Source organism: Mobula birostris, chromosome 26 (genome assembly GCF_030028105.1).
Source record: "Mobula birostris isolate sMobBir1 chromosome 26, sMobBir1.hap1, whole genome shotgun sequence".
Classification (NCBI taxonomy): Eukaryota; Metazoa; Chordata; class Chondrichthyes; order Myliobatiformes; family Myliobatidae; genus Mobula; species Mobula birostris.
This window is the reverse complement of record NC_092395.1, coordinates 42,226,638-42,250,541: the sequence shown is the minus strand read 5'-3', so window position 1 is coordinate 42,250,541 and position 23,904 is coordinate 42,226,638. Positions and strand designations below refer to the sequence as shown.

The window sequence follows — 23,904 nt, the reverse complement described above, 5'->3', positions numbered from 1 at the left end:
TACAAGCCCAGTTCATCCAGTCTTTCTTCATATGAAAGTTCTGCCATCCCAGGAATCAATCTGGTGAACCTTCTTTGTACTCCCTCTATGGCAAGGATGTCTTTCCTCAGATTAGGGGACCAAAACTGCACACAATACTCCAGGTGTGGTCTCACCAAGGCCTTGTACAACTGCAGTAGTACCTCCCTGCTCCTGTACTCGAATCCTCTCGCTATAAATGCCAGCATACCATTCGCCTTTTTTACCGCCTGCTGTAGTTAGTCTCTTCCTTCAGTTAGTCCTGACGAAGGGTCTCGGCCTGAAACGTCGACTGCACCTCTTCCTACAGATGCTGCCTGGCCTGCTGCGTTCACCAGCAACTTTGATGTGTGTTGCTTGATTTCCAGCATCTGCAGAATTCCTGTTGTTTGCGTTTAAAAACATCAGCATATGTACTTTTTTTAGGCATCAGTGAAGATTCGACTTGTCCATGACAAATCTCTGAAACTTCTACTGATATGGATAGTATCATGGTACTTCAGCCTGGTACGCCAGCAGCAAAACGTGTCAGGCTGCTGTTTATCGATTACAGCTCGGTGTTCAGTACCATCATTGCCTCACTATTAATCACTGAACTTTTAAATCTGGACCTCGGTACGTTTCTCTGCAACTGGATCCTCGGGAGACCACAGCCAATACAGATCAGTGATAACATTTCCTCCTCACTGACAGTTAACAGAGGTGCACCTCAAGGATGTGTGCTTAGCTCACTCTACTCTCTCTATATTCTACCAGGCACAGCTTAAATGCCTTTTATAAATACATAGTTGCCACCACTGTTGTTGGTAAAATCTCAGATGGTGACGAGGAGGTGTACAGGAGTTTTGATAAATCGTTGGTTAAGTGTCGCAACAATCAGCAAGACTGAAGAATTGGACATCAGGAAGAGGATGTCAAGAAAGCACACACCACAACTCATTGGGGGTTCAGGGTGAGCAGCTTTGAGCTCCTGGATGTCAACATCTTAGAGGATCTTTCCTGGGTCCAACAGATTGATGCAAACATGATGAAAGTGCACCACTGGCTCTACTTCATTGGCAGTTTGAACAGCTTTGATATGTCACCAAAGACGCTTGCAGATTTCTAAAGATGGGGCTGGGGATCATTCTGCTTGCACCTCAGCCTGGTCTGGAAGCTCATGTGCACAGGATCACAAGTGGCTTCAGAGGGTTGTAGACTAGGTAGCCTCATCGTGAGTATTGCCCTCCCCACCACTGAGGACATCTTCAAGAGGTGGTGCCTGAAGAAATTGACATCTATCACTAAGGATCCTCGCGCTTCAGGTCATGTCCTTTTCTCTTTACTACCATTGGAGGGGGAGGTATAGGATCCTGAGGATCCACACAGACAATTCAGAAACAGCTTCCTCCCCTTTGCCATCAGATTTCTGAAGTCCACTAATCCCTTATTATCATCATTATTCCTTCTTGCACTATTTATTTATTTTGCAAGTTAATGTAATTTTATGTCTTTGTACTGTACTGCTGCCTCACAACAACAAATAAAATGGTGATAATTAATCTGATTCTTATTCTGCTCTGTTCTGGACCAATAGAACTTGCAGTGGGTGGTAAATATTATCCTGTCCATTACAGGCTCATCACGTTTTCCATCCAATCCATATTCATGGGGTGCTGTATCAGGAAGGCTAATAGTGTCATGAAGGATGCCTGCCACCTAGGCCATCTGTTTTTCTCTATCTACCCTCTAGAATATACAGGAACTTGAAAACCCAGACAACCAGACTCAAGCATAGCTTCTTTCTCACTACTGACCCAGTCACTTCTTTCATACCCCCTTCCATTATTGTCATGGTGCTGTACACTTCTGGGCATTGGAGTTTGGACGTCCACCTTGTGCAATGCATTGGTTTTCCCCAGGTCCTCTGTTTCCTCCCACAGGTGTACTGAGTAGGTTAAGTGGTCATTGCATATTGTCCTGTGATTAGGCTAGAGTTAAATTGGTAACCGTAGCTCTCAGCCATGAGCAGATGTCATCAGGTGGTTCCCAACCTTCACTGAGTGTTTCGACCCTTAACCACGACACTCTCCAGTTGGTGGGCCGGCAGTGGTGGCCAAATCACTGCCCATCTGCTCCTGGCTTCCAGCTCTCCTCCTCTCGCCTAGTCCAGATCCAACAAGAAGTTTGTTCTGCCTCTTCCCCCATCCTACGAGCTGCTTGTTTTTTGCTCCTTTCATCCAGGCTCAGATCTGACAACAACCGCCATGCTGATTTGGCTGAGAAACCTCTGCAGCCGATCTCCACAGGGAACAACCATGCCTGCCATCCCTTGTCTTTACACTCCTGCAGTAAGGACTGGTACTTCAAGGCCTTTCTCTCGTGGGCCTCTTCCCATCCTTCCTCCCACGGCATAGTCAACTCAACCAGAATTATTTTTGTGTCTTCAGTTGACCACAGTACAATGTCCGGGCGTAGGGTTGTGTGCACCACATCCGGGAACTGCAGCCTCCTTCCCACATCGACCCACATCTCCCAGGACCTAGCCATTAGCAGCAGATTGGGCTTTGGTTGTTTGGTTTCGAAAGGCCTAGCTCCCTCTTTGATGAAGGTGATGGCCCTCCTCAAATCTGTGCCAGCCGTCCTCTTCTTGCACCTCTCCCGCTCTAGTGTGCCAGCGAGAGCCAGAAGCATCTTATTATGGCGCCACCTATACCGTCCTTGAGTTAGAGCTGTTTTACACCTGGACAGTATATGAGCCAGTGTCCCCTTTTGACCACAGAGCCTACAGTTCGGGTCCTCTCTCATCCCCCATGTGTACAGATGTAATGGTGAAGGAAGGGTGTCATACATGGATCGCAAGAGGAAGGAAATACGGAAGGGCTTCAGTCTCCATAACTCTGCCCATGAGATCTTGTGCTTAGGCAGATCCCATTTTGTCCAGGCATCCTGGGACCCTTGTTCCCCTGCCTTTGAAATCTGCTTCTCTTCCTCACGGATCCATACTTCTGCCTGTATCATGTCTCACCTGTTCCTTATGCTTGCGTTTCCCCACTGCTGGAAGTGAACTGAGCCAAGGCCTTGCCGCCCGACGCAGGGGTTGTCGATGATATCTCACAGCTTGGGCGAACACACTGCCTCCACACTGCGTTGGCTGCCCACTTATGCCCAGATCTGGTTGTAACGCCTGCTTGCTTTACCAAGATGTCATTGGAATCTCTCAAGCTTAATAAAGCTGTGCGTTTTGCCACCTTGAATTCCTCCACAACAGATGACAGAGGAAGCTGCAGTTGCCCAGAACGAATGTAAAGGCCCACTGAAGAGAAGCTTGGGGGAACTCCCAACCATCTCTGCAGGTGCTTGTTGGTTTTCCTCTTGATGCCCTCTACGACAGTCATGGGGAACTCATAAAGTGTGAAGAGCCAGAGAAGCCTGGGCAGAATGCCGTATTGGTACAGCCAGGTCTTGAATTTACCTGGAAGTCCAGGTTTGGCGACCTTCTTCAGCCATTCCTTTGTCTGCTTCACAGCATTGGTGACATTGGCCCCATCTGTCAGTGACACATTAAACCACTTCCCCAAGCATTTTATCGGGTTATCTTCGATGGAAGAGATGACCTCACCCTGAACTTGGAGGCTAAACTTGCTAGTAACTTTGCCCTTTCTGATCACCATGCACCTGGACTTCTTGGCCTTGAAGGACGTCCTCGTCCAAGTGGCTACATTACTCAGGGTTTCCAATACCCATAGTGATGTCGTCCATGAATCCTCGTAGAGCCGGCTGAACAATGCCTGACTCCAGCGTCGGGCCACGGGCTACATGTTCTGCTGCTGATTATAGGAGGTTCATTCCCATAATAAATAGGATGGGGGAGATGGTGCACCCTGTTGGAATCCCCTTCTGGAGGTCCTGCCAACTAGTTGTGAAATGGGCTGTTGTAAATCTGAGTTTGAATCCTCCTAGGTAGCTGGTGATCATGTCTTGAAAAGCCACTGGGATGTAGTAGTGGTCGAGTCCTTCTAGGATGAGGTCATGTGGAATAGACCCGTAGGCGTTCGCGAGGTCGAACCAGACAACTTGTTAGGTTGCCTTTTTTCTGCTTGGCCTCACGGATCAAATGGCTAATCATTGAGGTCTGCTCCAGACACCCCGAAAAGCCTGGAATACCGCCTTTCTGGATGGATGTGTTGACATAGTGGTTCTGTGTCATGTAAGAAGTCAGCCTTCTTGCGAGCACAGAAAAGAAAATCTTACATTCCACATCCAGGAGAGAAATTGTCCTAAACTGGGCAATTGTGGAAGAAACCTCTTCCTTTGGAATAAAGCATCCCTCTGCCAATTTCCAACTTGATGGAATAGTACCTTTGGCCCAGATCTTTCTCATGACCTTCCACAGCCTCCGAAGAAGCTTTGGACATTTCTTATACAAACTTGTAAGGTATGCCGCTTGGGCCTGGGGCGGATGATGCTTTAGCTTTCCGGATAATGTCCTGGATTTCCTGCCATGTAGGCTCCTTCACATTCAGCTCAATTGATGGATTTTCCGGTCTACGCACAGCCCGATTGGCTCCTGGTCCCTGACCCCTCCGTGGGTCACTGTGTGCCTCCCGCAGGAACTCCTCTACCCCTGGCTTCAGGCTGGATTGTATACCAGATTTTTGTTGGCTGAGAAGAGTCCTGATGAAGCTGAATGGATCTCTCACAAACTGCGCTCGCCTTTTTTCTTTCTTCCCTCTTTGCTGTCGCAGATGTTCCGCCCTCCGGAGTTTGCACAGCTTTTCCCGCAACATACTGGTTAAGTCCTTGATACCTTCTTTTTCGGCCAGTGAGCTGGTTTTAAACCTCTTGTTGAGTGCCTTTAATTTGCCTCTCAAGGGACGAATCTCCGTTTCTCTCCTATTTGGTTGCCACGATAACTCCAGCTGGCTTTTTGGCTCCATTGGGCCAAACCGTTCCTTAGCTAGATTGTACGCTATGGTCGTAAGTGAGTTGATCTTTCTGTGTACTGGACCTGCTAAGGCAACTTCCAGGATGCCGTCTAGATCATCATCGAACTGCATCCAGGCGACGTTGTCTGACGATCTAGGCCATTTGATCCTGTCTTTCCTTGACGAATGGATTGGGGTAGCCGAAGAGGAATTCACTAGGTCTGTTGTTCGGTGCTGAGGTGACTCAAGTGCAGAGAGATCTTCAGCTCTGTGGGGTCCTTCCTGGCTGGAATTCTCCTTCATCTCACCGGACACTAAGTCTGTGCACTGCACTTGGGTCACCTTTGATCCACATTTAGACTGCTCTGGTGTATCTTGAGCCCTCTGATGTTTTCGCAGACTTTCCCGCAACGACATCTTAACGTGAGTTCCTCTCCGGTCAGTGTTGTTTGTTTTAGCTTCCTCGTAGTCATGTTTCCTGTCCCGGCCGTTGCTGTCTGGCTTCCTTGAATTTATTTTTATAGGTATCAGGATAGTTAGTCAAAGCAGGAACTTGGGATCTATCTCCCCTATCAAGGACATTAGGTTGACTACCAATTTACCTGAAAAGCATTGATTCCCTGGAAAATGCAATGGTGGTCACATTTCCTGAACTTAAAAAAAAATAATCAAGGAGAAACTGTCTTGGAAGGGTGCATGAAAATGTCTAAAGCTGAAGTTTTCATTGTTATGGTCATATTTTAAGATTTTTAGTATTGATGAATTTTCTTAATTTTATCCATACAGAAGACACGGTTATGCCTTATGATGTGAGACCCTGTGTGCTTAGAAGAGGACATATTCTGAAGATTTGCAGAATGTTAGCAGACAATTTGATTCATTGTGCTAGTGTTGGTCTGCTTTGTATTTAGGAACATTCTTCTGCTACGTATTTTCCCCATGCTGTTTTTGATGTTTATATGAAATGGTTGCCCAATTGACTTTTAAAACCTGTCATGAATTGTACCCCGGTTCTGATGGGTCATTACAAGTTCCTGCCATCGATTTCTTCTGTAATTGCACAATTTTCCTTTGAAAGTCATTTCAAAATTACATTCTCTGCTTACAAACTTGCTGAGTAGAGTAGATTTACCGCATTTATTTTGTCAAAACCGTTTATAGATTTTATACCAACAATATTAAACTTTTGAGGAACTGAGTACTTTTTTTCCCTCATTGCTCTGCATAACGGAACCCAGTAATAATGACAAATCTTTACCGAATTTGGCTTTTTTTTAAAAACATGCATCACATTTAGTACAATCAGTGAAATGAGTGCTAGCCATAATATCACTTCAACTACTGCAAAAGCAATAAGTGTTGGAGAATCAACTTAAACATGTGTACAGTCTTCCATCCACTTATAACATTATAGGAAAAATGAGGCTGTCCTCTCCCTTTAGAATATCATTCATGCATTGAAGCACAAAATGAAAAGCTCCAGTAAATCACTCTTGCTTTCATTTCTGCGAAAAAAAAGGCTGTATTCGAATTTAATTACACTGTAGTGGAATTTAATTATTGCAATGTCCATTATCCATATTTTGCTGAAGGCAGCATATTAGGTAAGTGATCCAGATCCCTTGGGTAACTAGATATAACTATACAGATCATTTGGTATTATTTTCTTCCTTCCGTGTAATAATTAGCTTGCATCATTGCTGCATCTATCTATGTGAGCTCAACACTGAATGCTGAGATCAAGGCTGGGGCTGAAATATTTTCTAAATGCATTTACACTACAGCTATAGTTGATTTGACAGACTGTTTCATAGAAGTGATGTACAAATCCAAAATAGAAGCCATTGGGATTTTGGATTCAAGCCCTTAAATAAAAGATTAAGCCATTGGAGACAAATTAGTAGATTTAGCATTCAAGCAGAAGTCACTGTTTAATTTGAATAAGTGAGGAGAGGAAAACAAAATGAAGAAATGTAGTGTGTCCTTAATGCAAGGATCCTGTAAGGTTTGGATGGAAAGAGGAAATCTGATGCAGAAATACATAATTTGCAAAATATGTTTGGCTGGAAAATATAGGCTAATGGCATATTTGTTTTATAATAGATGTGATTCCTTGTAGAATTCTGCTTCCTTGGTAATATTGTAACAGAAGAAATCCATTTAGCTCCTCAAGCAAGTTCCATTAAATCAGATTATGGCTGATCCTTTGCCAATAGTAATCCTTTTTTTTCAAATTAAGGGGTACAGGCATTGCTGCCAGACTCTGCATTTTCTGTCCAGCCCTAATTCCTCTGGAGAAAGTGGGGCTGCCACCTTGAACTATTGCAATCCTTCTAGCAAAGGCACTTTCACCCAGTTTTGTTTGATAGTGAGTTTCAGCCAGTGCAAAAATGAATGAAATATATAAGAAACTCTGACTTGGTGAGGAATCTTAAAATGGTGGTATTTTCAGATGCCTGTTGCCCCTCTTTTGGGCTGCTATGTGTTGCAACTGCACTTATCTAGGTAAATTAAGGTATTTCTTCATACGCCTGACTGGAATCATTGAGGATTAAATCCCTGAGTGCTATTAACTGGATAGTCAGTTTCTGACCTTTTGTTGTATCCACGGGATTAATGTCTTTGGTTCAGTTATGTTTCTGGACCATGGCAACTCAATGAATGTTTTTGGTGTGAAATTCAGTGACGTTAATGATGCTGAATGTCAAGTTCAAGACACCACATCTGTTTTGTAATGGCATATAGGCCATGGTGTTAACCCACATTAGCCCTGATCTTCACGAAGGCAGACATTGCTCCAACAATCTTCTGAATCTTTCTCGCGGCAACAGTACACCTCATTTCCAATAAACTTTGCAAAGGTGTGGAGCTAGCCTTCAAAACTTGTGGGAAACTGTTCAGTCTGCAGCAACGGCACTCTAGAACCAAGGTTACCCAAATGTCTGTAACCATGCTGTCATTACAGATGCTTCTTGGCCTTGCAGTTGCTCAAAGGGCAAATTCCAAGCCAGTGATGACCTGTTCACTGAAGTATGCATGAGGATGGACTGCATGGCTCTAGCCACTGAAGCCATTGGGTCCAAGAATGGTGTCTGTGTGAAATCTGTTTATTTTCTCTGTCATTGTGATTAAGTTAGAGAAGGTGCAGAAAAGATTCTTAAGGATACGATTGGAACTGGAGGGCTTGAATTATAAAGTGAGAGTGGATAGGCTGTGATTGTTTTTTCTAGAGCAATGGAAGCTGAGAACATTGATATTGTGGTTGATTGTTGCCCAGGGGGATGGGGGAGTTTAAAATATAGAGGGCGTAGGCTCCAACTGAGAGGGGAAAGTAAGGGGGAATTTTTTTCTATACAGAGGATGTGGATAACCCCAGTTTCATACTTGTACTGGGGCAGATAGGCTGGGCTGGGAATAGGTTTTTCATGTAGTTCCCAGCACTAAAGCTGGGATATGGTCTGGTCCCATAACCTTTGTATCCAGCACTCTCAGCTGTTCCTTGATGCTCTGTGAATTGATTTGAATTGACTGAGGACTTTGTACCACAGGAGAAAGTCAAAATGGATTGGTCATTTGTTACTTCTGATAAAGTTCCACATTTATGTGGAAATTCCAAACTTCTTGGTACTTGGGAAATAAATGATGGCTGCTCAGTGTAGACTTCCAGCATTCACAGCAAATTCTGGGCCTCATGGTTTGTCCCTCTACTCTTTCATCTTTGATTTTCTTTTAGTATCTCACCTGTTCCAGCTCCTCACCCTTTCATAAACCTTTCTTGCACCAAGTTTCTCACCAAAATATCCACACCCCTTCACTTACTCATCCTCTGCACTGAAAAGCCTTTGCTGCCTCTTATCTCAATATCAATCTTGATATACCTGCAGTTTCTTTTCTGGTTACTTCCATCTTGTTTTCAATATCTCCCTCCACATAGATTCCCTTTTCCTCCTCATTGTGTCTATTCTCTCAGTTTTTTTGGTGTCAGTCACAGATATAACCCACTGGAATCATGTCCTTGTAGTCTACAATCCCTCTGCAAGTACTTGGGTCTATCATCTCTTAGCAAGAAAAGCTTTCATCCAAGTCATTTACAATTGCATTTCAAATGACACATCTGAAGAGATTTCTTTCGACTTCCATTCATTGTTACTTCTCCACCATCTTGCTTAATCACATCTTTGGTTTTGTTTTAATTCAACTAAAACCATTATTATCTCACAAACTCATTATTTCCATGGGATAGCCTTCACCACCAGTACCTTAAATCCATGGAAATGTGATAACTAAAATAAAAGTATTGAAAACTGGGCTTAATAATGGACTTATTGTAAGCCTCTAACCTTCTGGCTGTGAGGGTTTTCTAGTTTGTTCTCCTAAATGGCACAGGCTGCTGCATGGTTACTTTGAATAAAGATGGCAGATCGCAGGTCAGCCATTCAGTGCCAGTGAGATTGGACCACATAAAACATGACTTCGTTTTGGTCTGTCCTGCTAAAGCCACTATTTTCTGCAAAGATAACTTCCATTTCTTTATGAAGTGATTTCTTAAATTCCTCTTCCTGCCCCTTCCTCTCTTTATTACAGATTTATGGTTTAATCTCATCCTGAACCTACATATTTATTATTTTCCGTTCTGTATTTCTTCATGTCTTCTCCAAGCTCATCTAGTCAATAAAATCTGCCTTGTAATATCTCGATGCTATTCTCACCAAGCTGTAGACCATTCAGTTTTCACTTGGCTATCCATATCTGCTGATACTGTTAGTCATTCCCCTTTATCTTTAAAGCTGCCATCATTTACACCTCGGACTTCAACTACTGCACAGAGTCTTGTCATCTTCAGAAGTTTTCTGATGACTCTGCCATAGTTGGATGCATCAGCAGGGGAGATGAGGCTGAGTACAGGGCTACGGTAGGAAACTTTGTCACATGGTGTGAGCAGAATTATCTGCAGCTTAATGTGAAAAAGACTAAGAAGCTGGTGGTAGACCTGAGGAGAGTTAAGGTACCGGTGACCCCTGTTTCCATCCAGGGGGTTAGTGTGGATATGGTGGAGGATTACGAATACCTGGGGTTACGAATTGACAATAAACTGGACTGGTCAAAGAACACTGAGGCTGTCTACAAGAAGGGTCAGAGCCATCTCTATTTCCTGAGGAGACTGAGGTCCTTTAACAATTGCCGGACGATGCTGAGGATATTCTGAGTCTGTGGTGGCCAGTGCTATCATGTTTGCTGTTGTGTGGTGGGTCAGCAGGCTGAGGGTAGCAGACACCAACAGAATCAACAAACTCATTCGTAAGGCCAGTGATGCGGTGGGGATGGAACTGGACTCTCTGACGGTGTGTCTGAAAAGAGGATGCTGTCCAAGTTGCATGCCATCTTGGACAATGTCTCCCATCCACTACATAATGCACTGGTTGGGCACAGGAGTATATTCAGCCAGAGACTCATCCCACCGAGATGCTACACAGAGCGTCATAGGAAGTCATTCCTGCCTGTGGCCATCAAACTTTACAACTCTTCCCTTGGAGGGTCAGACACCCTGAGACAATAGGCTGGTCCTGGACTTATTTCCTGGCATAATTTACATATTACTATTTAATTATTTATGGTTTTATTACTATTTAATTATTTACGGTGCAACTGTAATGAAAACTAATTTCCCCCGGGATCAATAAAGTATGACTATAACTATGACTACTACAGAATTACTCAAATAAGAAATGGCCCTCCAATCTGTCAATTTGCAAAGTACCATTCAATTCCAATTTTTGGTGTCTTTTTCCCTTTTTCCCTACAAGCTCTTTGAACACCTTGCAGCTTCCAGAATTTGTGTGCATTTTTTCTATAATGCTCTATTTTAACCTATCAAGGCAAGTTTCACTAAATCCCACCATCTTGAAATGGCCCTTCATCAAAATTGAGCAGCCTATGACTAACTACACCTGCTTAGAACATAGAAAATAGAACACACAACACTACAGCACAATACATGCCTTTCAGCCCATAATGTTGTGCTAACTTTTTAACCTACTCTAGTGTCAATCGAACACTTCCATAATATGGTCGTCCATTTTTCAATCATCCATGTGCCTGTCTAAGAGTTTCTTGTTTGCCCTTAATGTATCTACCTCTATCGCCACCCCTGTCAGGGCATTCCAAGCACTCTTGCAGTGTAAGAAATGTACCTCTGAGTGCCTCCAATCACCTTAAAGTTATGCCTCCTCATATTTACCATTTCCACCTGAGAAAAATGTTCTGGCTTTCTACTTGATTTATGTCTCTTCCTATCTTGTATACATCTATCAAGTCATCTCTCAACCTGTTTTGCATCAGAGAGAAAGGCCCTAGCTTGCTTAAACTATTCTCATAAAACATGCTCTCTAATCCAGGCAGCATCTCGGCACTGTCCTTGAAGCTTCCACATCCTTCCTAAAATAAAGCATCCAGAACTAAACACGTGTGATTTATTCAAGGTTTTATAGTGCTGTGGTATTACCTTGTGGCTCTTGAACTCAATACCCCGACCAATAAAGGTCTATATACTATATGCCTTCTTAACAACTTTCAACGGTTCATTTATTAGCACAGTATACAACTCTGAAATTCTTCTCCAGAAAGCCATAAAACCAAGAAAGAGAAGAATGGCAGCACAGTCTTCAACCCCCAAATCTCCCTTCCTGCACAAAAAAAATCAAAAGCGGAACAGGCACCCCCACCCCCAAATCCCCCTCCCCATACACAAAAATAAATGAGAAAGGTGGGGCGAAAAACCCAGAATAGAAAGAAAAACAAAGACTGGCGGGGGGTGTCTATAGTCCAAGTCCATGTTCAAAATGCAGAAAACCTGCGTAACATCCTCTGGGCACAGCGCCAGGGTCTCCCTGCTCTGGCAGCAGAGCAATCCCACCAGCAATCAAAAGGTTGTCAGCCGGTGCTCACCTTCCATATTTGCCTCAATGTTTCAGTCTTCCTTGATGCTTTAATTGGCGAAATGGATGCAAACACTAGCTCGCACCCCACCCCATAGCCTTCTCTCCACAAGCTTCGCACCCACTTCCTCTTCCTCCTGGAATCCTCTCGGAAACTGCAGATTACTGAAACCCAAACGATCTCCAAACTTGACTCAAAATTCCAAGATTGTACTAGCAGGAATTTCCTCCCTAAGGAATATTTTGAAGGCCTGTTTGTTATCTGCTGCACCTGTTTTCTTGTCATTGATGCAGTTTTACTTCTTGATGACTTTCCATGGCTAAGTACAACTCCAGTGGCATATTTAAGCTTGCTGATGACACCACTTTTGTTGGCAGAGTTAAAGATGATTATGAATCAGCATATAGGAGGGAGATTGTAAATCTGTATGAATGGGGCCATAACAACAACCTCTCACTCAACATCAGCAAGACTGATCGGAGGTAGTGTGGGTCAGTAACTTTAAATTCTTTGGCCCTACCATATCAGCGAATCTGTCCTGTGACCAACACAGACAGTGCCTATAATAGTATATACCCCCCCCCCCCAGAAGTTTTCATGTTTTATTGTTTTACAATAAAACATGAAAAAAATAAAAGGTGCAATAGTTTGCATAAATTTGCGTGTTATCTTTGACAACCTTTTCTAGATGCATGGTGGAGAGTATCCTGGCTGGTTGCATCACATTGGTATGGAAATACCAAAGTCCAGGAATGGAAAAGTTTACAAGAAATGATGGATATAGCCTAGTCCATCACCGGCAAAGCCTTCCCCATCATTGAGCACATTTATAAAGAGGACTGCCTCAGGGAAGCAGCATCCATCATCCAGGCCATGCTATGTTCTCACTACTACAATCAGGCAGGAGGTACAGGAGCCACAGATCCCACACCATCCCAGTTCATGAACAGTTGTTACCTTACAATCATAAGGCTTCTGAACCAGCGTGGATAACTTCACCCATCACAAGGTTGAACTGACTTACAGATTCACTTTCAAGGACTCTACAACACAGTACAGTGGATTTCAGTTAATTGGGCAGCCGCTTATTTAGGACAACCCTTGAACAAAAACTAACAGAGAAAATTGCCAGGATCCCTTCATTTACTTGGGCACTGTGCCACTTAATTGATGCAGGAGACTATTGGCAAATAGGTTCTAACTAGTGTCAGTCATGTGCACTTGTGTGGCCGTTAGATGCTATGCTGTGCTTAGAGCGAATAGTTCTTAAATAGCAACTGTTACATCTGTTTATGTTCAAAAAGCAGTGATTTTTGTCAGTGATAGTTGGCGAGAAAGAAGCAGTAAGACAAATCAGAACTATTTTGCTGACTGTGGTTTCAAACATTCAGGCTTAGAGATGCTAGAGTCGGTTGGGAGTGAAAATGAAATCATTTCACGACATCAACTTAGGAATTATGAAGAATTTGAAGGTATTGACAATCATCTTGAAAGTGAAGATTTGGAGGATACAGTCATCATTAGTATTGTATGAAGGCAGTCCATTATCTGCACTAGGTGTCAGTGCTATTTTTGTTACATTTACAGTCAATCAAAAGTGTACACTATCCATCAATAACTAGAAACATTTGTATTAGGAACTAATATACAGATTTATGGTACTGAGGTACTATTGCTAGTGTTCTAATTTGTCCTGTATTTCATTTATTTGAAGTACATTCCAACAAATACATTCAATTCAAATACATAATTTGTTACTTATTTTGTCTACTTTATACCTTAAAATATGAAACTTGGGCTAATTGGGACAGCCAATTGAGTTAATCTGTTCTGGTCCTGATGTGTTCCAGTTAACAGAAATACACTTGTAATATTTATTTACTTTATTATTTGCTGAGTTTGTCCTCTTTTGGGTGTTGGTTATTCTTTGTGAAATGTGTTTTTTCATAAATTCTATTGTATTTCTTTATTTTCCTGTAATTGCCTGCAAGAAAATGAAGTAATACATTTACTCTGAGCTCAACCAGATTATTTGTAGCCTCACACAAAAAAATCCCCCGAATACTGGAAGAACTGAGCAGGTCAAGCAATGTGTATGGAAGGGAAAGGTACAAATCAATGTATTGAATTGAGACCTTGCATCAGAGCTGAGGGGGAAGAGGAAAGATAGTAAGTTTCTAGTGTTGTTGTTGTTGTCTTTAATAATAAATTGAGCTTTGGGCATGTATTTTCTTCAATGCTTTGGTTGTTTGCTTTCACTTCTATTACATCATTTGGCTCTGTTCCTACCTCGATTCATATTGCTGAAGTTCTCTTTAATTCCCAGTAGCCCTCTGTTCAGACTGCCATCTTTTACCCTTCATAAACTTGAGGTCATCCAAAATAATTATCCCCATCCTCACTTAGAATTACATTCGTCCATCACCTTCATGTTTTGCTGACCTTCATTCCTTGCTGACTTTTATTGTCTCCTTGTCTGGGGATGCTTTGAGTTTTTGAAACCCTTCTCATTTTCCGCCATCAAATTGACTGAGCTGTCTCCTTTCTCCCTGATATCATCTTATCGTATAAGTGTCTGATCTTTGCAGTCCTACAATTGAACCTTCTTTTGGAATCCCTGATTTTTATATCTGTCAATGCATTCAAAGTTCAAAGTAAATTTATTGTCAAAGCACATGTATGTCAGCATATACAACCCTGAGATTCATTTTCTTGTGGGCATTCATAAATACAATATACACAATAGAATCAGTGAAAGATCACATCCAAAAGGTGAACAAACAACCAATGTGTAAAGGACAACAAACTGCAAATGCAAAAGGAAAGAAAAAAGAAATAGTAATACTAATAAAGATGCGCAATAAATATTGAGGGTGTGAAATGGAAAGTCATTGAAAGTGAGTCCATAGGTTGTGGGATCATTGCAATTATGGGCAAATGAAGTTGTTCCCTCTAGTTCAAGAGCCTGATGGCTGAGCTATGATGACCTTTTCTGAAGTTATTGGTGTGAGTCTAAAGGCTCCTGTACCTCCTTTAAGTACGACGTTCAAAGTAAGTTTACATGGATGTCATCATATACAACACTGAGGTTCAATTTCTTGCAGGCATACTCAATAAATCAATAGTAGAATAATAACCATAATAGAATCAGTGAAATACTGCACCAACTTGGGTGTTCATCCAAGTGTGTAAAAGAATACAAACTATGCAAATGTAAAAAGAAAGAATAATAATAAATAAACAATAAATATTGAGAATTTGCTATGACGAGTCCATAGGTTGTGGGATTATTTCAATGATGGGTGAGTGCAGTTATCCCATTTCAGTTCAAGAGCTTGATGGTTGAGAGGTAATAACTTCCTGAGCTTGGTGGTGAGAGTCCTGAGGCTTCTGTACTACCTTTCTGATGGCAGCAGAGTGAAGAAAGCCTGAACTGAGTGGTAGAGGGAGGACCCTGATTATGGATGCTGCTTTTCTGTGGCAACTCTTCATGTATATGTACTTAGTGGTGGCAAGGGCTTTACACATGATGGACTGGGCCATATCCACTACTTTTTGTAGGATTTTCTATTCAAAGATATTGGTATTTCCATACCAGTCAATATACTCTCCACCACACATCTATAGAAGTTTGTCAAGGTTCAAAGGTACAATTTAATGTCAGAGAAATGTATACAATATACATTCTGAAAGGCTTTTTCTTTGCAACCATCCTTGAAAACAGAGGAGTGAGCCAAAGAATGAGCAACAGTTAAATGTTAGAACCACAGAATCCCCCCCCCACAGCTCCCCTCCCTCCCATGCGTAAGTGGCAGTGAGCAACAATCCACCCTCTCCCCCCCCACCTGCAAAAAAAAAAGCGTCGGCACCGCCACCGAGCACGCAAGTATGAGCAAAGCAACAGCAAAGATACAGACTTGAAGTTACCCCAAAGACTTCGCGTTTCACCTGGTATTCGACATACCACAAGTTCTCTCTCTGCCTAATAAGGGAGGAAGAGGTGTCACGTTGAATCTTTGCAAACTCCTAAGGTAGTAGAGGCTCTGTTGTGCTTTCTTCGTAATTGCGCTTATAGCAGGACAGGTTTCCAAAATGACAACACTGAGTAATTTAAGTTGTTGAACTTATCCACCTCTGATTCTCTGATGAGGACTGGCTCATGGATCTCTGGTTTCCTCCTCCTGAAGTCAATTATCAGCTCCTTGGTCTTGCTGACATTGAGTAAGAGGTGGTTGTTGTGGCATCACTTAGCCACATTTTGAATCTCTCTCCTATTTGCTGATTCATCACTACCTTTGATTTGGCCTTTGACAATGGTGTCATCAGCAAACATGAATATGGCATTGGAACTGTACTTAGCTGTATAGTCATAAGTGTAAAGGGAGTAGAGCAGGAGGCTAAGCATAAGTCTTGGGGTACACCTGTGCAGACAGGGATTCTGGAGGAGATGTTGCCAATTCAAACTGACTGGGGTCTGCAAATGAGGAAATCAAGGATCCAGTTGCACAAGGCGGTATTGAGGCCAAGGTCTGTTGAAGCTTATTGATTACTTTTGAGTGATGATGGTATTGAATTTCAAGCTGTAATCGATAAAGAGCATCCTGATGTTGCATCTTTGCTGTCCAGATGTTCCAGCGTTGAGTGAAGAGCCAGTGGGATGGCATCTGCTGTGGACGTTTTGCTTCAGTAGGCAAATTGGAGTGGACCCAAGTTGCTTTTCCGGCAGGAGTTGATATGTTTCATCACCAACCTCTCAAATCACTTTATCACTGTGGATGGAAGTGCTACTGGATGATTGTCATTGAGGCAGGTTACCAATTTCTTCTTGGGCACCAGAGTAAGTGAAGTCTGCTTGAAGCAGGTGGATATTTCTGACTGCCAAAGCTAATGGTTAAGGATCTTAATGAACATTCCAGCCAGTTGAATCGTACAGGTCTTCAGTACTCGGCCAGATACCCTTCCTGGGCTGGATGCTTTCCATGGGTTAATTCTTCTGAAGGATGTTTGCACTTAGGCCTCAGAGACTGAAGTCACACTGGGGGCTGTGGGAGTTTGTGATGATTCCAACATGTTTTGATGCTGAAAGCAAGCATAAAAGGCATTGAGCTCATATGGAAGTGAAGCCCTGTTGTCGCCTATGTCACTTAATTTTACTTTATAAGAGGTGATGGCATTCAGGCCCTGCCACAGCTATTGAGCATCCTCTGTTGATTTAAGTTTAGTCTGGAATTGTCACTTTGCTGGTCCACTGACTCAAGGTAATCCCATTGCCGTTACTGGCTCCTGTGACCACCTCTTTATTGTCCTAATCTCCGGAGCCTTGCTCTTCAGCCTCTGCCTGTATACAGATAGGAGGAGGACAGCCAAGTGACCAGATATACTGGGGGACTTCCGGTTAAGATGGCGATGGTTTAGTTGCTTAAAGCTGTTGCTCCTTCTTATTTCTTATTTCTGCACTTCTTTCCTTTTTTTTACTCCAGATTGTTAAAATTTGTCCCCCTGCCTGCGAATACACCTGTCTTACAATGGCTTTAAAGACCACCAAATCAGGGAAAAAATAAGTTCCAGCATCTGTTTCCTCTGCCAATGATAGTTTCCATTTTGGAACAGCACTGACAAGATATAGTATCTGAACTTAGGTCTGAATTTAAGACTTCTTTCGGTTCATTGGAATGCAAATTAGATCAAATTAATTCCAAAGTGGAGGCTCATGCCGAACGTCTTTCTCTTCTTGAGTCTGCTACCGATGATTTAAAATGTTGCTTTCACGATTTGGAAACCACTTGCTCCAACTTGAGGGATTATAACAGCAAGTTAATATCCAAAGTTACGGATCTGGAAGGTCGGAGTAGACGTCAACATTTACGAATCCTTGGTTTTCCGGAGGCTATTGAAAGTGGATCTCCAGTTGAATTTTTCTCTACTTTGTGAGATTTTTGGGAATGATATTCTTCCGACCCCACCCGAGTTAGACAGAACTCCCCATACTTTTACGCCTAAACTGGAATCGGGCCATAAGCCATGCCCAGTAATTCTGTTTTCATCGCTATAAGGTGAAAAACCTTTTGATTATGGAAGCACGTCGGAGAGGAAAGTTGGAATACAAGGGTCGATCTATCCGTATTGTCGAGGATTATGTTCCCCAAGTTCTGAGTCTACATGCCGAATATAAAGGAGTCATGAAAGAGTTCTACAATCGCGGACTCAGGCCCTCTCTGCATTTTCCAGCTCGTCTCCGAATAACTCTCGCTACTGGAGAAAAAAAGTGGTTTAACTCGGTTACAGAAGCTCAGAAATTTATCAAAAGTCTCCCTGCTATTTCCATTTCCTCAGATTCGGTTTGATTATTTAAAATGGTGGACAAGTACGTTTTTTTTCTTTTTTTTTCCTGATTTTTCTTTTTCAAGTCAGTGAATTTTTTAAAAACATAAACATGAGGAATTCTGCAGATGCTGGAAATTCAAGCAACACACATCAAAGTTGCTGGTGAATGCAGCAGGCCAGGCAGCATCTCTAGGAAGAGGTACAGTCGATATTTCGGGCCGAGACCCTTCGTCAGGACTAACTAATTTTTTTGTCATAGTTTCTCGCGGGTAGGTTACTGGCTAATGTTTGTTTATGTGTTTCTCAGTTCATATCTTTTCTTTTGGACTATTACTTTGAGTTAAGCTTAGTACAGTTTGGTGGAATTGTTTTTCTTTTCTCTAAGTATAATTCTAATTTGTAGTGCGTAAGTTTTCTGGTTTTTGAATTGTTAACAAATAGAGCTTATGTTGTTAAGAACCTGGAAGTTGTGTTTTGGGGTGTTTTTTTTTTTTGAAGAGCTTGCTGCTGATCTTAAGTAGCCTTCTTGTTGTGGGATTTGGGGGGCGGGGGAGGGATCTCTATTGCCAATAGCATTTATAGAATCTTTAGTTATTCTTTGTTATTCAGGACATATTTCTGTCCTGATTCTCCTGTTTTTTTTTTGCCCCAGAGCTGTTGTTTGTTTGTTTGATTGATTTTGCTCATGCCGACTACTCTCCATGTTTTTTTAAATGACATTGAATTTTATAAACTGGAATGTCAAGGGATTGAACCATCCTGTTAAAAGAAGGAAGGTTTTTTCACATCTCAAGCAGCTCAAAGCTGCAATTGCTTTTTTGCAAGAAACACACATTTGTACTTCTGATAATTCCCATCTCATGTCAAGGTGGGTGGGGCAGAACTTCCATTCTACTTTTCCGGCTAAAGCCAGGGGAGTCTCTATTCTTAAAATCAAAATGTTCCTTTTGAGCTTCACAACAAATGGTCATTTTATTATTGTTTCTGGGATATTGTATAATACTAGGGTAGTCTTGGCTAACCTGTATGCTCCCAATTTGGATGATGTGGAGTTTTTTTTATCGTTTCTGCTCTTGCCTGACCTGAGCTTATGTTCTCTTATATTGGGTGGTGATTTTAACTGTTGGTTAGATCGAGTTATGGATTGATCGTCCTTTGTTCTTAGACTACCAAGTAAATCTGCTTTATCAATTCAGTCCTTCCTTTCTAATTATGGTATCTCTGATGTTTGGTGTTTTCTTCATCCAAGTGAGAGAGATTACTTTTTTTTCACATGTCCATCATACTTTTACTAGAATTGATTATTTTTTGATTGATAATCTGTTGATTCCATCTGTTCGATCTTGTGATTATCAGAGTATATTGATTTCAGATCGTGCCCCAGTTACCCTGAAAGAGAGACATTGATTGGATGCAGAAGTGGGCTGAGAAGTTGCAGATGGAGTCAACCCGGAGAACAGTGAGGTGGTACACTTTGGAAGGATAAACTCCAAGGCAGAGTATGAAGTAAATGGCAGGTTATTTGGTAGTGTGGAGGAGCAGAGGGATCTGGGGGTACATGTCCACAGATCCCTGAAAGTTGCCTCACAGGTAGATAGGGTAGTTAAGAAAGCTTATGGAGTGTTAGCTTTCATAAGTCGAGGGATAGAGTTTAAGGGTCGCGGGGTAATGATGCAGCTCTATAAAACTCTGGTTAGGCCACACTTGGAGTACTGTGTCCAGTTCTGGTCACCTCACGATAGGAAGGATTTGGAAGCATTGGACAGGGTACAGAGGAGATTTTCCAGGACACTAGCTGGTTTAGAGAGTATGTATTATGATTAGAGATTAAGGGAGCTAGGGCTTTACTCTTTGGAGAGAAGGAGGATGAGAGGAGACATGATAGAGGTGTACAAGATAATAAGAGGAATAGATAGAGTGGATAGTCAGCGCCTCTTCCCCAGGGCACCACTGCTCAATACAAGAGGACATGGCTTTAAGGTAAGGGGTGGGAAGTTCAAGGGGGATATTAGAGGAAGGTTTTTTACTCAGAGAGTGGTTGGTGCGTGGAATGCACTGCCTGAGTCAGTGGTGGAGGCAGATACACTAGTGAAATTTAAGAGACTACTAGACAGGTATACGGAGGAATTTAAGGTGTTGGGGGGGGTATATGGGAGGCAGGGTTTAGGAGTCGGCACAACATTGTGGGCCAAAGGGCCTGTACTGTGCTGTACTATTCTATGTTCTATGTTCAAAGCAAAACTCAAAGAGCCATTATCATTAGAGGAAATATCTTTAGCCATTTCTGCACTTCAGTCTGGTAAATCTCCTGGACCTGATGGGTTCTCTGTAGAATTCTATAAATCATTTTCCTCCCTGCTTTTGCCTCAACTAACCTTAGTTTTATCCGATTCGTTTAAACATGGTCAATTGCCAGCATCATTTAATGAGGCAAGTATCATTCTTTCAGTGAAAAAAGGCAAAAAAGGCAGAGTGTTCCTCGTATAGGCTGATTTCTTTGTTAAATATTGATGTTAAAATTTTGGCTAAAGTTTTGGCTTGTAGATTGGAGAACATTGTACCCTCAATTATTTCTGAAGATCAAAATGGTTTTATTAAAAATCACCTCCCTTTTTAAATATATGGCATCTATTTAATACCTTGTATTCACATTCAATTGGGACTCTTGAGTGTGTCATCTCTCTTGACGTGGAAGAAGTGTTTGATCATGTGGAGTGGAATTATTTTTTTGCAGTTTTAGAGGTTTTGTGACATGGATTAAATTGCTATATTCATGTCCCACTGCCTCTGTTTTGACCAACTCTCAGCAATCCCAACCTTTTAACCTTAAACGTGGCACGGACAAGGGTGCCCTTTAAGTCCCTTACTTTTTGATCTGGCCATAGAGCCATTGGCGATTGCATTTCATAGCTGTGTTGAATTGATGGGGATTTGGAGGGGGAGTGTTGAGCATAAAGTTTCTCTTTATGCCAATGATCTTTTACTTTTTATATCAAATCCTACTATCTCCTTACCCCCAATGTTTTCACTACTGAATAAATTTAGTCAGCTTGCCGGATACAAACTTAATTTACACAAGAGCAAACCCTTCCCAATTAACAGAGAAACACAAATATTAGAATTTCATAACCTGCCTTTTAAAGTACTGTATAATCAATTCACTTACCTAGGTATTACTGTAACAAGGAACTTTAAGCATCACTTTTGAGAAAATTTAACTAATCTTTCAAATCATACAAAACAGAGTTTGGCACACTGGTCACCTCTGTCCTAGTCTCTGGTAGATCGAATTAATGTTGTTAAAATGTATATCCTTCTTAAATTTTTATACTTACTCCAATCTTTACCAATTTTTATTTCTAAAGCTTGTTTTTGATTTGTTGGATTCTATTATTTTGTCCTATGTATGGAAGGGCAAACGTCGCAGACTTAATAAAGTTCACCTTCAAAAACCTAAAAGGGAAGGTGGTATGGCCTTGCCCAATTTTTGTTTTTATTACTGGGCAGCCAATATTTGCTGCCTTACTTTTTGGTCTTTCTTTCATAATCAGTCTGACTCCCCAAAATGGGTGGCAATGAAGTTGAACTCCCATAAGGATTTCTCCATTTCCGTACTTCTTGGATCCGCACTTCCTTGTCATTTGCCTAAGCTAATTGTTAATCCTCTCATTAGACATACTCTGAGAATATGGGCTCAGTTCAGAAAACATTATGATCTTTATGGTTTCTCCCTCTCTAGTCCTATCTTTCATAATCATCTTTTCCGACCTTCTATGCAAGACAATATTTCATGATTGGTACAGAAAGGGCATCAGGCGTTTTGAAGACCTTTTCATAGCCGATTGTTCTGCAACTTGTGAACAACTGTCTGCAAAGTTTAACCTACCTAATACTCCATTTCTTTAGATATCTTCAAATTAGACATTTTATTAATCCTTTAATACCAAATTTTCCTGAGATGCCCGGAAAAAATGTTGTGGACTTGTTTCTTTGTATAAACCCATTGGGTAAAAGTCTAATATCTACTATTCATGATAAGTTAGCGACCTTGAGGCGTGCCCCTTTTGATAAAATTAGAACTGCCTGGGAGCATGATTTAAATATTTCTCTGTCCGACGAGGTTTGGGATTCAATTCTTAAGTCAGTTAACTCAACCTCTTTATGTGCTTGCCACTGCCTTTTGCAGTTCAAGATTGTACATTGGGCTCATATGTCTAAAACTAAATTATCACGGTTCTATTCTGATATTAGTCCCTTTTGTGACAAGTGTATAGTGGGCGAGGCTTCTCTTATCCACATGTATTGAGCTTGTCCCAGTTTGGAGAAATTTTGGAGAGATGTCTTTTTAACTTTATCCCATATCCTTAATTGCCATTTAGAACCTAACCCTTTGATTGCTCTTTTTGGCATTTTGAGTGAAGTTGACATGTGTTTGAGTCGGACTAAACGGCGAACATTGTCTTTTGCCTCTCTTTTGGCTAGATATTTAGTTCTTAGGTAGAAAGATGTCAATGGCTTAGAGACATTACGTCCTGCTTAGACCTTGAAAAGATTCATTATTCACTTCTTAATTCGGACATAAAGTTCCATAAGGTGTGGGGACCTTTTCTTGATTATTTTCATAACTCCTCTTTAGATTAAAGGTTTATCTTCCTTTTTCTTTCAGTGATTTAGTCCCTTACATCCAGGTTTCTTTTCTGGTTAACTTTTATGTTTTTTTTTATGATATAAAATATATTATAGTTTAGGTAGTAGGCAATACACTTTTTTTATATTCACAGCTCTGTGGCGACTAAAGCTCTGATTAACTTTTCTTTATATCGTAATGGTTGGCTTGGAGTGCATAGTGGGAAGGTGGGGTGGAAACTAACTTCATATGATTTTATTTTGGGTGCTTTTTCTTTACCGTTATCAATTGTACATCATACACGTTGGTTTTGCACTGTATAAATCTCCTTTTTGTTGGTTTTTTTGTTCCAATGTAGAAATTCATAAAAAAATTAATTAAAAAAGAGATATACTGAAATGCGGTCTGGGTATGGAATGGTAGGCATTCCTTGTCTTAGTATAACGGTGGTCTACTACGTTGGGACCTCTGGTGTTACGGGTTATATGCTGATGGTAATTATGCAGGGCTTTCTTCAAACAAGCTTGGATGAAGACCCTGATGACGATTTTGAAGTGTGTCAGGATGGACTATTTCTTGTTTGGAGATGGCATCATGTAGTATCTCAAATGCTTGATGATGGTTGCCCTCCAGTGGTATGTAAGCTGCAGATGGAGTAATGGAGGAGAGCTCTTGAGGTAAGTAGAACGGACAGCATTAGATCGTTAAGTGTTCAAGGTTGGGGGAACACAAGTTTCACAAAACCACCACATCGGGGCACAGCTGAGAGTTTATCTTGAAAAACAAATATCCAGCTTTTGCCTTGTCCAAATCAGCACTTCAATCCGTCCTGTGAATTGAAAAGCCTTTGTGTCTGATCTCCGTATCTGGCCATGTCTCGGTTAAACATAGAACACATCAATTTCTAATTTTCTCTGATACGGCAATCTTCTTCCTGATGGTAACAGCTGGAAGAGAGTATGGCCTGGATGGTGGAGGTCCTTAATGATGTATGCTGTTTTCCTGCAACAGGGCTTTGTGTAGATGTGCTCAATAGTGGGAAGGGCTTTACACGTGATGGACCGGGCTGTATTGACTACTTTTTGTAAGCTT

General features: G+C 41.6%; 1 protein-coding gene across 4 annotated transcripts in view; it reads left to right on the top strand.

Annotated features, from left to right (window-relative positions):
* kdm4b (lysine (K)-specific demethylase 4B) overlaps positions 1-23,904 on the top strand; it is a 550,987-nt gene that overhangs the window by 221,472 nt on the left and 305,611 nt on the right. The window lies entirely within an intron of this gene.